This window comes from Ursus arctos, unplaced genomic scaffold (assembly GCF_023065955.2).
Source record: "Ursus arctos isolate Adak ecotype North America unplaced genomic scaffold, UrsArc2.0 scaffold_37, whole genome shotgun sequence".
NCBI classification, from domain to species: Eukaryota; Metazoa; Chordata; class Mammalia; order Carnivora; family Ursidae; genus Ursus; species Ursus arctos.
The window spans coordinates 11,976,003-11,992,994 of record NW_026623053.1 but is presented as its reverse complement, the minus strand read 5'-3'; the positions used below and the strand labels follow the sequence as shown (position 1 = coordinate 11,992,994).

Below are 16,992 nucleotides of genomic sequence, written 5' to 3'. Positions count from 1 at the left end.
AGCAACAATATAGAGGGGTGCCTGGGTGGCTCAGTCAGTCAAGTGTCTGCTTTCGGTTCAGGTCATGATTCCAGGGTCCTTGGATCTAGCCCTGTGTCAGGCTCCTCACTCAGCGGGTAACCTGCTTCTCCCTCTCCCTCTGCCTGTCACTCCCGCTCCTTGTGCTATCTGTCAAATACATAAATAAAATCTTTAAAAAAAATTTTTTTTAAAAAGCAAGAATAGAGAGAAATTGGAAATTTCTCATACATTGCTAATGGGAATGTAAAATGGGAAACTTACTACAGAAAATAGTCTGGCAGTTGCTCAACGTATCACACATAGAACTACCATATCACCCAGTAATTTCACTAGGTACTTATCGAAAAGAACTGAAAGCAGATTTTCAAACAAAAACTTGTACACAAATGTTCATAACAGTACTATTCACAATAGCTAAAAAATGGAAATGACTCATTTGTCCATTAAACTGATGGTATACTAAATGTGGTATATCCATAGAATGTAGTATTATTCAGGTATAAAAAAGAATGAAGCACTGATATATGTTACAACATGGATGAATCTTAGAAATAAGCTAAGTGAAAGAGGTCAGACATAAAAGTTCACATATTATATAATCCCATTTATATGAAATAACCAGAACAGGTAAATCCATAGAGACAGAAAGCAAATTTGTGGTTTCCAGGAACTGGGGGAATAGAATATATGGAATGATTGCCTAATGGGTATGAGTTTTCCTTTAGGGATGATCAAAATGTCTAAAACCAGATCGAAATGATGGTGATAGTTGTACAACACTGTGAATGTACTAAATGTCACTGAATGGTTACAACAGTTAATTTTATGAGTGAATTTTACTTCAATTAAGTTAAATGTACACCTATCATATGATGCAGCCAAGTAACAAAGACATGTGCCTTGTACACAATGTCGATAGTGGCTAAAAAATGTCCTACTTTTATAGACAAAATCCATAAGCAACCTAATTGCCTATCAATAGACAATGGATAAGATAAACTGAGGTATATTCATATAATGGAATACATTTATTAAAACTAAACTGTACCCATAAATGGGTGAATTTTATTCTATAAAATTCTATTACCAGAAAGATACATAAAGTTAATACCTTCATTAAAAATAAAGATATTTGCTTAAATTAAAAAGAAAAGCAGCATGCGAGCAGGTTGTAGGTCCCCATTCTATCTTAACAGTAAGAGTGAAAAGACTGAAAAATCAACGTTTTTGGATCAGTAAGAGGGAGGGACATCAGAGAAACCACTGCCCCCAAGAATGGACAGACAGGTGTGTACCAGGAGTCACAACTTACTTTAGCAGAGACTTACGAGCTGGAACCACTGTGGGATCCAGAGCTGGGGTAGGAAAAACTGAACTGTAATTGACTAATGGCTGGAGACTCAGTGTGGACAATTTGGGAGTTAAAAACTTCAGGAGGACCCAGTTATGGGGACTCCACACAATATTGTTGAGATTTATCATTAGGAACTCAACCAGGATCTCAACCAGGATCCCACAGTACATATCAGAGAAAAATCTTGTCATTCTGGCAGGAAGAGGGGGAAAGATACCACTCTGAAATATGTCAAAGCATTCTGTTTTTCTTAATAAGGCCTGCCCTCAGGAGAAACTAGTTAACCAGAGACTAACCTGCTAGGGTATTATCATAGCCTAACTGACCTGGGGGAAGGGAAGTAACTGACTCCAAGCTACTCTAGCCATCCTATCTCATATGAGGGGGTATGTGGAAGAAACTGAGAAATACTTGTAAATTCACAGACATAAGCTCATGAAAAGACTAAGACCTAATCATAGAACTCTTCCCTTTACCCACACCTTACCACCACATTACTAACAGCCTATTTACAGCAATTCCTTTTACCCAATAAGGCTACCAAGAAAAAATTACAAATCATCGTGGCAAAAGGCACAATTTGAAAAGATAGAGCAAGTATCCAAACCAGACACGGCAGGAATGTTGGAATTATCAGACACGGCAGGAATGTTGGAATTATCAGACTGGGAAATTGAAATAACTATGATTAATATGATAAGGGCTCTAACAGATAAAGTACACAGTATACAAGAACAGATGGCAATGTAAGAAGAAAATGGAAATCCTAAGCAAGCACCAAAAGAAATGCTAGAGATCAAAAACATTGTAATAGAAATGAAGAATGTCTTTGATGGGATTCCAGGTAAACTGCACATGGCTGAGGAAAGAATCTTCGAGCTTGAAGAGATCTCAACAGATACTTTTAAAACTGAACAAAGAGAACACACACTGAAAAAAGAAAAACAAAACAAAACAAAACAGAACAAAATATCCAAGGACCTTGGGACAACTACAGAAGGTGTAAAATAAACGTTTTGGGAATACTAGAAGAGAGGAAAGAATAGAAGAAATATCTGAAACAATTTAATGACAGGTGCCTGGCTCGCTCAAATGGTAGAGCATATTTGGGGTCATGAGTTCAAGTCCCACACTGGGTGTAAAGCTTACTTAAGTAAAAAAAAAAAAAAAAAAATCTAAAAAAAAATTTAATGACAAGTCACTGTCAAACATCACACCACAGATCCACTAAGTTCAGAGAACACCAAGGAGAATAAATGTCAAAAAACTATACCTTGGTATATCATTTCAAACTACAGAAAATCAAAAAATAAAGGAAAAAAAAAACCCTGAAAGAGGGGAAAAAACACTTTACCTACAGAGGAACAAAGGAAGGAATTACATCTGATGTCTCCTCAGAAACCATGCAGGCAAGAAGTGTTGAGGAAAAAAAAAATCCAATCTAGAATTCTGTATCTTGCAAAATTAACCTTCGAAAGTGAAAAAGAAAGGGCACCGGGGTGGCTCAGTTAGTTAAGCATCTGACTTGATTTCGGCTCAGGTCATGATCTCAGGGTTGTGAGATGGAGCCCTGTATCAGGTTCTAAGCTGAACGTGGAGCCTGCTTGGGATTTTCTCTCTTCCTCTCCCTTTGCACACGTGCACACTCTCTTACCAAAAAAAAAAAAAAAAAAAGTAAAGATCTTCTCAAACAAAAATTGAGAGAATTTGTTGCCAGTAGAGCTGCCTTTATAATAAGGTTAAAAACGTTAAAAGAAGTTCTTGAAAGAGAAAGAAGACAATATTCAGAAATTCCGATCTACATAAAGAAAGGAAGACCATCGAATAAGGAATAAGTGAATGTAAAATAAAAACTTTTATTTTTCTTATTCCAATTGATCTAACAAACAGTTTGTTCAAAATAACAATACCAACAACATAATTATTGTACGAGCTGTAAATGTATACTGCAAATTTTAGGACAACCACTAAAAAAAGTTAGAAAGGAAATATAGCTGATACCCTAAGAAAGGAAAAAATAAAGTCATATAAAATGCTTATTTAAAACCACAAAAGGCAGAAAAAGAATGGAGACAAACAGGAACAAAAAACAAGGGCAACAAATAGAAAAACAGTAACAAATAATGGTAGACATTAATCCAACTACATTAAATGCAAAAATTTTTTAAGTTACTAAATCTTCTGATGCCTAGTTTCTTCATCTTAATATGGGGATAATAATAAAATGGCTATAAGGATTAAGTGAGAAAATATGTATAAAGCATCTGGAGTTCTGTGAATGTTAGTAAATATTACTCGTAATTTTTTACCACTTGAAATGTCTTCTGAACCTACAATTTCTATACAAATTTTTCCGTATTTGTGAAATTTACAAACCATATGGTATCACTAAAATCTACTAACCTATTCAGAATTACATTCTATCGCTTCAGAAAAAAAGTAAAGTTTAAAAAAAAACCTAACTTCCTCATCATTTAACAACACACAATGTGTTAAATTGTTAAAATAACAAGCACTCACTGAACATATACAGTTTCAGTGTACAAGGACACTCACTGTTCTGTATGTACTAAGAATTGCAGATATAAAGACAACGAGAACAAGAGCTCTTAGTCTACTGCTATGTTTACAACTAAACTGCACTGAGGAAGAACTCCGCCTGGGGAAGTCTAGGAAAGTACTGGAAACCCACTGGGTAAAATCTTAAAGGGACCTAAAAAAGTTGATGGCTAAGTATATATAAAAATGAGAGAGAACAGATTTGGACAATGGTAGTAGTACGGATAGAATATCACAGGTTGGAAAAGAGTGGTGGAATATTATGAAGTTGATGCTTGCAGATGGAGGTTGGAACCAGATTGACAAGGGCTTTGTAAAAAATGAAAAAAGTTGAGAAATCTGAAGTATATTTGGTAGACAAAGAGGAGTCATCAGAGATTTTTAAGAGGCAATATTTGAAAGGATAGACTTCAGAGAGAAGCAGGAAGCATTATTTAAAATAATAATAATAATGACATTAAAGAAAAAAGTCATAAACTTCCTAATTAAATCTAGTTTCTGAACCTGGTTCAAACATTTTGGTAGTTGTGTGAGAACTGAACCCTCTTAACCTCTGCTTTCTTATCTGAAAATAGTAAATATTGCAGTGTTATATGTGAAGATTGAGATAATGTATGTAACGTGGTTTGTACAATGAATGCTTAGTAACTTAATATAATTTACTATGTGCCACACAACATCATTTATCATTTACTATGTGCCACACAATAATCTAAGATTTTTATATGTGTTATATAATTTGACTCTCACAATAATCCCACAAGGTAGGTATTGTTATTATCCCATTAACACAGCCAGGGATTTGAAGCACAGAAAGGTAAAGCAGCTTGCTTGGGTCATGCAACTACCAACTGGTAGAGATGGAATTCCAACCGAGGCAACCTGACTCCAGTTCCACGCGTTTAACTGTATATTATAATGCCTCTCTAGGAAAGATCAAGTCAGTGCTCTTAAAACTCTTGTCAGGGGTCACCTGGGTAGAGCAGTTGGTTGGGATGCCCACCCTTGGTTTCTGCTCAGGTGGTGATCTCATGGGTTGGGAGATCAAGCCCATGACGGGGTATGCACTAGGCATGCAGTCTGCTTGGGACTTTCTCTTTCTCTCAAATAAATAAATCTTTAATTTTGAAGTGCAGGAATCAGCACTTAACAAACTCTTCAAGGTAATGTGTACACAATAAAATTTGAAATCCACTAATGATTTAGTTAGAGCAAAAATAAACGAAAACAAGTCCAGATAAGGACAAGAAATATATTAAAATGTAAAGACTGATTTTTTTTTTTAATTACTATTTGCGGGTAGCTCACATAAAATGAGCAGAACAGCTGTCTGCAATTCTTAGGAAAGTACAGGTAATGTCTTTGCTACAATCTCACACAAATGTTTAAATCTCAACAATCATAAATACCGAATATTTAAATTTATTTTTCCTGGCTAATAATGAAACAAAAGTTCTCTCTCACTAGCAGGAATAGGAGAGTAAGAGCTGCCAGTAATAGATGAAGGAATGTCTACTTTTTAAAAGATATTTATACATTTTTATGGTATGATACCCAGGTGTTAAAATCTTAAAAGGAACATAAAATATCGGTTTCTATAAAACAACACAATATTAGTCCAACAGTGTTCAATAAGGCAAGATATAAAATTTCTATACATTTAAACTCATTTATATTTTAGATGCAGGGTACACATTTAAACTATTCCACAGGAAGGCAGACTTTGCTATGGGGTTAAACAGCGTTTGATATTTGAGGTAGTTCATCGCTAAAAATAAAACAAACAACAAAAAACAAAACAAAACAAAGAAAACCCAATCCTGGAAACATTAGTAGAGTGTTTCCATAATGACTCCACAATAACCCAGTCGGCCAATGAATTAAGGAGGTGAAAAGGCAGATCTGTGGAACTAGCTAAACCTTATCCGTGTTGTTAGCAAACTAAGACCTTTATGAATTACCGCTGTTACTATGGTTAGTTTAAATGAGCAAGAGTCTCGGATTTTTGCGGTACAAGAAAAATGTCAATTGTGAAAGAAAAATATCCGGGTTTTAAATACAAAGGATACTCAGATTTCAGTTTAAATCCCCACCAGGCATTTCAAAGACTGTCATTTCCCTGCGGTTCAGAGTAATAAAGACTACTCTGAGTATCCCTCTCAGGAGGAACTCGGAGCTACGTACAGCATCTCCTCATTTCTAAATCTGCCCCCAACCTTCCATCTTTAATAAAGGAAGATTCTTTTACCTGTGGTAACGCTTTCGCAATTAGATCTAACTACTGTTACCGCTTCAGCATTCGAGTCCAATTGGTGGAAATACTAAACTGTGTTTACCAGAAAGTCAAACAAGCCTTAATCTCGGGGGCGAGGGGGCCTCGGAATCCTCAGTACTCAGAGTTGGCTTGTGTGCGCCGGCCCGGGACACGCTTCCTAGAGCCCCGACTTCCCAAAGTCTTCAAGCCCAACCCCATCACCCAACACCCCCAAAGGCACTCCGAGGCCTCCGCCACACTGTCCCGCCTCTCGACCCCTGCCCCAACCAACGGTCCAAATTCTCTCCCTGGAATACTCAGTTTCTTCCCGTTCTCCATTCACTCACCAAGGTGCGCTGGGCAGAAGTTCCAGAACGGTCGTATCACTTTTCCCTTCTTTCGCGGAGCCGCAAAGCAGACCGCAAGCAGCCCCATCCAACGGCCCACAAGATTCAAATTCGTCCACTTCCGCCTGCAATCCGGAAGGTGCGCTGAGCTCCGCCCCCTGCGGGGCGGGGCCCACGGCAACGCGGGATGTGGGGGAAGGACGAAGCACGCCCGGCTCCTTTCTGGAGTGCGAGCTCCGCTGTGCTGCGAGATCTTCGGTGTCTTTTGCCTGTGTTCTTACTTCACAGGTTACAGAAAAGTCCAGGTGCAGAGTTGGTGTTTCTGCCCGGTGACTCTTGAGAGGATCCTCTTGTTTCTGAAATGGACAGAGATGCGCTGAAGTTTCATTCCTTAAAGGGCTGGAGAGAATAAAAGCACTAATGGGGCCCTGACGTTTTTGCTCCTCCTACCGTGTAAACAGCTATAGCGAAGGGGAAAAAATAAACCCTAAACAAACCTACTTTCCCTGGGCCGCCTTAGTTCCGGCACAGTCAGAACATTTAACTCCTCTCTCACCCTCCGCCCCCCCCCCCCCCCGTTTGCGGAAGACAAAAAGCCAAGAGAACCAATCACGCTTACTTGAACCACAAATCGAAAATAAGTGGTGGTCGAACTAGTTGCTAGTCCCGAATAAAATACGTGAGGTTAAGTGTTAGAAAGCGACAAATCTTTTTTGCCACCTATGATAACAGACTATTTTACATGATTATTACGTAGTTGTCCTGTGAGAGTCTCAGGACAACAGTGTCATTTTCCTTTACCAAGGACTGCTTCTGAAGGGGTACATCTGGGAGCTATAAGAAAGGAAAAGAAAGACCGAACAAGTTTTTTAGCCCCAACCCCTCCAGAAGGAAACTAAACAACTCTGATTTTGACGTTGCTACCAGATCATTCTCGCATCTAATAGTATTGATTTACCTAAACAGATCATTTCAAACCAAGCCATGACAGAACACCTTCAACTTCTGTCAAGACTGCAATTTGAAAGATTAGATTTCTATGAATTTATTTTACAGATAATCTGACAGAAGGGAGTGTGAAGCTATTAACTGGCGTACTGTTTTTAGCAGTGGAAAATAGGAAATCACCTATGTCTATCAATAAGGAAATGATTAAATAAGTTATGATACTTTAGGATCTGCTACACTGACATGAGGCACTAAGAATAAAGAAGTAGATCAGTAGGTACTCAAATGAAATAATGGGGAAAAAATCAACTTTAGAAAAACTATATATTATCCTTTTAAAGTATGTGTATGTGCATGGCATACAAAGTTTCCAGATGGATAGTAAACTGTAAAAATTATCTCTGGTAGTCAGATTGGTGAACGGAGATGTGAAGAGATTTTATCTCTTGCTTTATAACCAACTGAATTTTTAAAATAAGAACACGTTTTACTCTTGCAATTTTAATTGTTTTTTAAAAGAAAATTATTAGAAATTGTATACTCTAGGGGCGCCTGGGTGGCACAGCAGTTAAGCGTCTGCCTTCGGCTCAGGGCGTGATCCCCGCGTTATGGGATCGAGCCCCACATCAGGCTCCTCCGCTGTGATCCTGCTTCTTCCTCTCCCACTCCCCCTGCTTGTGTTCCCTCTCTCCCTAGCTGTCTCTCTCTCTCTGTCAAATAAATAAATAAAATCTTAAAAAAAAAAAAAAGAAATTGTATACTCTAGATACAGAATCAGGTTTAATAAATGTATTAAAGTATAATGTTTGAATAGTCTGTGTCCATTCATTCATACATTCATTCAACAATTTTGTAATGGTTTGACCACATATTTTGTCATTCATAATATGTTGTATTACTTAATGTCACCACATTTCTAATGTGGCCCTATTAAATATATTGCCCCTTCAAGTTCTTTTTTTTTTTTTTTAAGATTTTATTCATTTATTTGAGAGAGAGACAGAGAGAGAAAGCATGAGCAGGGGGAGTTGCAGAGGGAGAAACAAGCTCCCCATTAAGCAAGGAGCCCAATGCGTGGCTCAATCCCAGTACCCCGAGATCAGGACCCAAGCGGAAGGCAGAAGCTCAACCATTTGAGCCACCCAGGTGCCCTCCTTCAAGTTCTTTGAAGGCAGAAATGATGTCGTATATTTTCTTGTCTCCCATAATTCTTGGCAACTTCCCACCATTAAATTTCATCCTTCACATGGATTATATTCTCAAATTAATCTGCAAGCAAAAGTTAAAAACTCAAATTGCCCTTGAAAAGTCCCCAAGACAATTCTAAAATATTTTAAAAATATGATTTTTTTATACAACTCTATAGGCAGAAGTTTTGTTGTCTTTTAATGTTTTATTCAAATATTTGTCCTCTGAGTTTTCCCCACTCAGTTCTTCCTTTTGGACTCGCAATAAATTCTTCAATTTCTCCCACCAAGATGTCGACAAAGTTATCATCACTAGCAGCCCTGCCATCAATCAGACCAATGATATTAATTTCTCATCTGCAATGGAAGGTGCCTTAAAGTCACTGACATATTCTTTACCATAGGACCAGCCAGGGGAAATTGTCTAGGGCTGGTGTTATTGAATGAACAATAAATTGTCTAGGGCTGGTGTTATTGAGTGGACTATCAAGTTATTTGCACTTTTAAACTCTTATTACCCCCCCCAAAGACTGAATATAGATGAATTTGAATACAATCAGTATTCAAGTAATGTTACAGCATTTCATTAACAAAGAAGATCTGCAATAAATACCTACTGACTAAATCAAGGAGCCTTACTTAGACTTAAGGACACTTTATTTTATTTTTAAATTGATTTTTTAGAAGATTTTATTTATTTGTTTGTTAGAGAACAAACATGCATAAGCAGGGGGAGGAGCAGTCAGAGGGAGAAAGAAGCAGGCTCCCCACTGACCAAGGAGCCTGATGCAGGACTCAATCCCAAGCCCCTAGGATCACAACCCAAGCTGAAGGCAGACGCTTAACCAACTGCACCATCCAGGCATCTCAGACTTAAGAACATTTTAAAGAAAATATTCATTACAGGATATATTTAAATCTAACAACTTTGGCTATCAAACTGGGCATTCGGATAGCTAATAAATGTTTTAAATCAAGTAAAATACATCGATATGGGTAATCCACTTACTAAAAGCTGCACAAACTGGAGGGAAAAACTACAGAAGAGTCTTATTTAGTTTCTGATAACACCTTAGTAATCTGAATTAGCTAAGAACTGAATACATAGAAAATTTGAATCATAGCTAATATAACCTTCTCTCTTCCCTGTTTTCCTCCTCCCGTTCACTCCATATGCTGCAAAAAACAAGATGAAAACATTTCTGGGACCAATGGTCATCAGTTTACACACAAGAGCCAACACAAAGTACTTTGGCAGAAGAGCTCCTAGAACTTAACTTTGAAAGTTCTTATCACAAGCAACATGACTGACCAGAACAATAAAATGCCTAGAAATATTTTTTTTTAAAGTGTAGGATATGTAAAAAATTGTTACTGAAGAATATAAATGATTTCAATGTTTGCAAATGGAAGATGAATGTTTAAGAATGGTTTAGAAAAAGATTAGCAGAGGCTGGTAGTAGGCAATGTGTCTTACTATATAGTAAAACTTAACATAAAACTCCTATGATCAAGGAGTAGCAGTGAAAAAAAAAATTAGCATAAATAAGATTAATACATAGAGAATCCAGGAAAATTCAACTATTCATAGAATATTAATATATTAAAAAGGGGGCATTTCAGTTTAGTGGGCAAGGAATAGTTTCATTCATAAATTCACAAGAGATGGCAATAACTGGCTATCTATCTGGAAGATAAAAAGTTAGGCCTCTACCTTGCACCATATGGCAGATAAATTCTACAAGAATTATAGATTGAAATATAAAAAATATAACAAAAATGTATTGGGAGAAAAATTAGAGGAATAACTGTGACTTGAGGTTTAAAGAGATTTCTTAAGGAAGGAAGGAAACTTAGAAGCCATAAAATAAAAGATGAATGTGCCATGTCAAAATATGACACTTAGGCATAAAAATTATTTCGAGCTGAAGGCAGGTGAGAAGCAGACACAGGAAGAACTCTTCCTTCCTCCATCTAACAAAAGCAGGGCATAAATTTCCCTTTGTGAAGATGTTCCTCTCCTCTGTCATACCCAAAGGAGGAGAACATCCCTTAGCCCTGGAGATGGAAATGGCAGTGATGAGTCTGCAAAAAAAAGTCTTACTAAATAACCTTTATCTACCAGTAGTTTCCCCCATATATTTACCTTCATACAATTTACCACTCCTAGAAGCCCAAATTTCTCTTCCTTTGTCTAGTCATTTCACGATTTATCATCCTTTGTTAAGATAGTATAGAAGCTCTCAAGCCTAACCACTTCTTTGAGTTTTTACATTTTTCTGTGGCTCCCTGTGCATGTAAAATTAAAAAGAAAATTTTAGGGACGCCTGGGTGGTTCAGTCGGTGAAGCGGCTGTCTTCAGCTCAGGTCGTGATCCCTGGGTCCTGGGACTGAGCCTCAGTTCGGGCTCCTTGCTCATCAGGGAGCCTGGTTCTCCCTCTACCTGTTCTATCTGCTGCTCCCCCCTTATTGTGCTCTCTCTCTCTCTCTCTGACAAATAAATAAATAAAATCTTTAAAAAAAGAACAAAAGAAAGAAAGAAAGAGGAAAGAAAAAAAGAAAAAAAAGAAAGAAAAAAAATGTTATGCCTTTCTTCCTGTTAGTCTGTCTTTGCCAGTTTAGTTTGCAGGACTCCAAGTTCTACCAAGAGGGTAGAGGAAAATCTTTCCTCTCCTGCAAATACACATGGGTATGTTAAAGTTTATAGTATTTAGTTGGCAAGATTCACCATAAAACCTCAAAAGATAAGTGAAAGAGTTGTGATAATATGTATAATATATATGATACAAGGTTAACAACTCTGATGTAAACAATTTTTATAATTTGATTTTTTTAAAAAAGTAATAAAAATGGGCAAAAGAAGTGACCAAGTAAAGAGAAAATGAGAAAGGACGATAAACAAGAAAATACTCAGACTTACTACTACACAACCAAAAACTAATTTTCCTTTCTTGGATTGGCAAAAATTGAAAAAAGTCATAACATCCAATACTGGGAGGGTATGGTGGTAAAATGTACATTCTTCTCTACCGGGTGCATGTCTACACCTCTTTTGAAAAATAACTCTTTGACCAAATTTTCTCAACTTTGGAATTCTCCTATAGAAATAAACATGATAGTGTGTTTTGAAGCACTCCTAATTAGAAACAACCATCCATCAGGAGGGAGGTGATTGACAGTTAGGTACATCTATATATCAAAAGACTTTACAAAGCTGTATTGCTTTATCTTCTAAACTATTGCCTCCAAAGTTAGGGCTATTAAACCCCAAAGATATATAAGAAAATGAAGAATGGCATTATTTAATTAGAAAAATAATAATATTCTGCTCTACAGTACCACTGATAAACCTGGCCCTGCAAAATGGCATTCACTCTTACATTAGCACTCACCAAGAATTGACACACATTGCTGGTCTAAATTGTCCTTTACAGCAACTCATTCCTCCCCTGAGTTAGCCATATTGAACTTCTGGTAATTCTTTCTGCCTTTCACAGGAGTCAGATTTTCTTTCTTTCTTTCTTCCTTTCTTCCTTTCTTCCTTTCTTTCTTTCTTTCTTTCTTTCTTTCTTTCTTTCTTTCTCTCTCTCTCTCTCTCTCTTTCTTTCTTTCTTTTGTCTTTCTTTTTAAGATTTTATTTATCTGAAAGAGACAGAGTGAGTGAGCGAGTAAGAGAGCAAAAGCAGGGGTAGTAAGAGGGGCAGAGGGAGAGGGAGAAGCAGGTTCCTCGCTGAGCAGGGAGCCCAATGTGGACTTGCTCCCTTGACCCTGGGATCATAACCTGAGCTGTAGGCAGACGCTTAACTGACTTAGCCACCCAGATGCTCCAGATTTTCTTGATCCTCGTCTCCTACCCACACTTAAAACAGACTCTTGACCCACACTTTTGGCAGATCCTGGTCTCACCTTCTTATTCCCTGATAGGTTCCTGAATTCTGTTCACCTTGAGGATAAATTTCTAGCTTTCTGCCCTTAAATCATTTCTTACCAATCCCTATCAATATCGTGTCTGGTACCCAAGGTTACCTCACCTGTCTCTCCAGACTAGTGACCATTCCTGAGATCTTGGGATGAAACTTTTTATTATATCAAGTTTCTTGGTACTCAGAACCCTAGCAAAGTCATACAATGAGAAGCGTACTTCTAGAAGGGACCATTCAAAGAGTCTAATCAGGGGTGCCTGGGTGGCTCGGTCAGTTAAACTTCTGCCTTTGGCTCAGGTCAGGATCTCAGGATCATGATACTGAGCCCCTCATTGGGCTCTCTGCCTGACAGGGAGTCTGCTTCTCCCTCTCCCTCTACCCTACCTGGCTAGTGCTTTCTCTCTTTCTCCTCTTTCTCAAATAAGTAAATAAAATCTTAAAAAAAAAAAAGGAGTCTAATCAGAGGTCTACTCAGATTCTTATATTAGGATGCCTAGCCTAGAAACGGCATAGGTGTGTTTGGGTTAGGATGGGGAGGAAGGAAGGGAGAGGGCTGGGGTGGTTGGTAGCTGAGGAAGTAAGCAAACATGTAAAAATGGTGTTACTTTTATGTTTTCCAGTCTTTATTTCACACTTCTTTCTTCAACACCTTTTATTATGTCATTATAAACTTAACTCTAACGTCAACATACTGCTTTACCAAAAAGTACTTCTTTTGGAGATTATGCTAGGGGAGCAACAAACTTGAATAGGTCCCATTTAGTCTCACAGCAAATTCTTTAGACCAGCACTGCCCAATACAAATGTTAGCCACAAATAAAGTTTTCAGTTTTCTAGTAACCACATGAAAACAGACAAACAAAAGGAACAGATGAAATTAACTGAAATAATGTATTTTATTTAACCCACCATATTTAAAATATTTAAATTTTAATATGTAATCAATACAATCAATTATTCATGGGATATTTTACGTTCTTTTTTTGTGCTAAGTCTTCAAAATTGGTAGACAATTGACCTTTGAGCAATATGGGTTTGAACTGTGCAGGTCCATTTATATGTGGAATTTTTTTCAATAAATACAGTAACAGTACTCTAAATGTCTTTTCTCTTCCATATGACTTTCTTAACATTTTCTTTTCTCTAGTTTACTTTATTGTAAGAATATTGTATATAATACATACAAAATACAAAATATGTGTTAATTGACTGTTTATGTTATCAGTAAGGCATCTGGTCAATAGTAGGTTATTAGTAGTTAAGTATTTGGTGAGTCAAAAGTTGTACATTGATTTTTGACTGCATGGGGAGCTTGGTGTCCCAACCCCCAGATGTTCAAAGGTCAAGTCTGTATTTTACACTTACATCACATCTTAATTGTACTAGCCCTATTTGAAGTGTTCATAGCCACATGTGACTAGTGGCTTCAATATTGGCCAGCACAGTTTAAAATATGTCACAATTAGTCCCTCCAAAGAATACAGGGTACCAAGAGACTCTATTCCCAAAATTCTATTTCTCTAACTTCTAACAAACATTTGAAAGCATGAAACAGAAGTATATTTTCCCCAAATAACTTGGTGTCTTAACTATTCCTTCTCTACTCATGATCTTGTTACTTCTTCCATATATACCTCAGATTTGTTGTTTTGACTTTCTTCTTTAATGACCCTCTCTGTGCTCATTTTTCTTTTCCATTTCATAAGCTTTCTTCTACAATTCTCAGTAATATTCAAATACTTTGGAATATACTTATTTGCAAAATAAACTAGCCCATTTAATCGATCACTTCTTGTGCACAAGTCATAATGAGACTACTGTACAAAATAAGTATATGACCATTATTAGCGTCTGACTCTATGATCAATAAGCATTTATTAAGCATCTACTATGCTATCAGCAGTACTAATAAATTTCTGAATGGAGTTTTCACTGTGTACGCTAAAATAGTCCTTACATTAGTTTGCCTGACCAGTCTACTTACATCAATTTTTAAACTTGAATCAGCATACATTTTAGGAGAAGTAGGCTGTTTGCTACCAAACAGAATTCTTTTCCTTAGTGTTTCAGTCGCATAAATGTTTTGATCTAAATTTTTAATCTAACTGTGGTTTGCTGTCTTTTAAGTCAAACACACCACCTCCTGGCAGCAGGAAGCACCACCCAAAACAGCAATTTCAGGTTTCTTGTTTCAGGGTTGTTTGGATAATAAGTAGGTTTATTAACAACAGTGATTTGGAATGATACCATTCCTGCTGGGTAACTGCGTGATTTTAGCAAGAAGGGCTCAAAGTTTGCTTGTAGCCAATAGGAGACGTAGTGTTCTAATATAGGTCAAAGTTATGATCTGTTTTGTTAACATTCTTCCTCTCCAGGTTGGTGTTTCAAATGGTTGTCTGGATTGCTTTTCTTAATTGCTATCTTTGGCCTGAAGTGTGTATGTAAAAAACAAAGCCCTTTTCCAGTTAAGAGTAACTCCACATGCAGGCACACACATTGGTAATGCCACCCAGAATAAATCAAGTAATGAACAACATGTTTGAACTGAATCTTAAAAATTCTTGGATACAATTGCTGGCAATCAAAACTCTTTTCAGTTTACTTTGTGTACTTTGATTTTTTTAATCCCTCGCAGAATACTCGAGGGAAATGACTTCTCAAGTGAGTTGATAAAGTGATTCAGTTAAAATGAGCCCAATTCTCACCTACGTGTTTTGATGGGGGTGGAAGAAAATTTCAAATTCTCACTAAGGTCCAGGGCACTGAATTACCATTTAGGAAGCAAGCTCTTGATTAAAGCCTAGACCTTGACGGCTGTTCTTTAGGGGAAATTCTTCAAGGAGACAGTGTTAAGAACCTGGCCTTTTGACCTAAACAGCCAGGGATTGAAAAATACTAGCACTATTCCTTACAAGTTAAGTATGAAGGACCCAATCCTCTAAGCGTCACTACTGGTTTATAAAATGTAAATTGTAGTATCTATCTCACAGGTTTGTTGTAAACTTTGAAAGAGAAGACATTTTACAGGTAGTTAGTTATGAGTAGGCAAAATGGGCATAATGTATAGTCAACATCCTCTTCCTTCCCTCAGTGGCATGAAGCATGCCATGTCCAGTTCCTTTAGAGTTGCCCAGACTCTCCTCCCAAGTGGCTCTTCACCTTGTTCCTCTCCTCTTCCCTCAGAGCCAATGATAAATTCCTCAGTAACTTGCTCTCTACTTTCCACCTAGGCAGCTAATCTGAAAAATTTATACTTGTTAATGTAAAGAGCCAATGAATTAATTTTTTCTAAAGATTTTATTTATTTGAGAGAGAGTGAGCAAGAGAGCAAGCACAAGAAAGAGAGCACAAAGGGAGAGGGGAAAAGCAGACACCCCCCCACAGGGCTCAAACCCAGGACCCTGAGATCATGACATGAGCTGAAGGTAGATGCTTACCCGACAGAGCCACCCAGGCACACTCCTCCCCCCCCCCCCCCGTGGATTAGTTTTAATAAACTCTACCTGTAGCTCAAAAGGACAGTGAGAAATTTGTGGATAGGCAGATATGATGTTTGGTATCTAACTCTCCCTCTTTTTTTCAATAATTTGGGCTTACAACTCTGGCATCTCAGAAGCAGTTCACATCCTTTTTTGGCATTTGTACAGTAATAGATATTAAATCTTCAGTATGTGGGCAGTGATTATAATGGGCAATCAGATTTCTCATAAATGAGATTAACTAATGAAAGGCATATGATTGGAAAAGAAAAAGGGAACTAACATTTGTTCAATACTTTTCATATTCCAAACACTGTATTAAAACTATTCAAAAGTTGATTTACTTAATCTTGACTAATAAAATAGGTAATGAAACTAGGTTTTAAGGCAATTAAGTAATTTACCCAAGGCCACAGTTGGCAGAATTGGTATTTAATTCCAGCTCATTTGAATACAAAAACTGTTCTTTATCCATCACAAGATTTTAATTCCCACAACCCCCTGAGAGATAGGAGCAGCTCTAAGAAACCTGACATTAACCTAAACAATCAACTAATAGTATAGTTTGACTTGTATGGGAAATCTGTTTACTTATCTGCAGAATTACAGGATGTTAATTTGGTAAAAGACATTAGATATATCACTTGTTCTCTACCCCATAGCATGTAAAATCCTCCCAACTTTCTGGGCCTTTTGTAAAACACGTATTCAAGAGAATTGAGAAAAGAAAGCTGTCCAGAATTCCCCTTGAGCAGATAGGGTTTGGATCTCAAATCAAGCTCCAGTTTTCTGCTCATTTAATTAAGTTATCTATATACTTATTTTACTAAGAGGGTGTTGATGTCTAAAATGAACCCTGATTGATGTCTGGCATCACTTTACCGAGGTACAATCCCTGCCCAATTTCAGGTAGCCGCTGG

The 16,992-nt window shown here is 37.3% G+C and overlaps 1 protein-coding gene across 2 annotated transcripts in view; it reads right to left on the bottom strand.

Annotated features, from left to right (window-relative positions):
- Positions 1-6,883, bottom strand: part of G2E3 (G2/M-phase specific E3 ubiquitin protein ligase) — a 53,324-nt gene extending 46,441 nt beyond the window's left edge. For both annotated transcript variants that reach the window (XM_026513537.4, XM_026513538.4), the window contains exon 1: positions 6,536-6,883. The gene's annotated coding sequence lies outside the window, so the exon portion shown is untranslated. The remainder of the gene's footprint in view (positions 1-6,535) is intronic.
- Between the last annotated feature and the right edge of the window lie 10,109 nt (positions 6,884-16,992).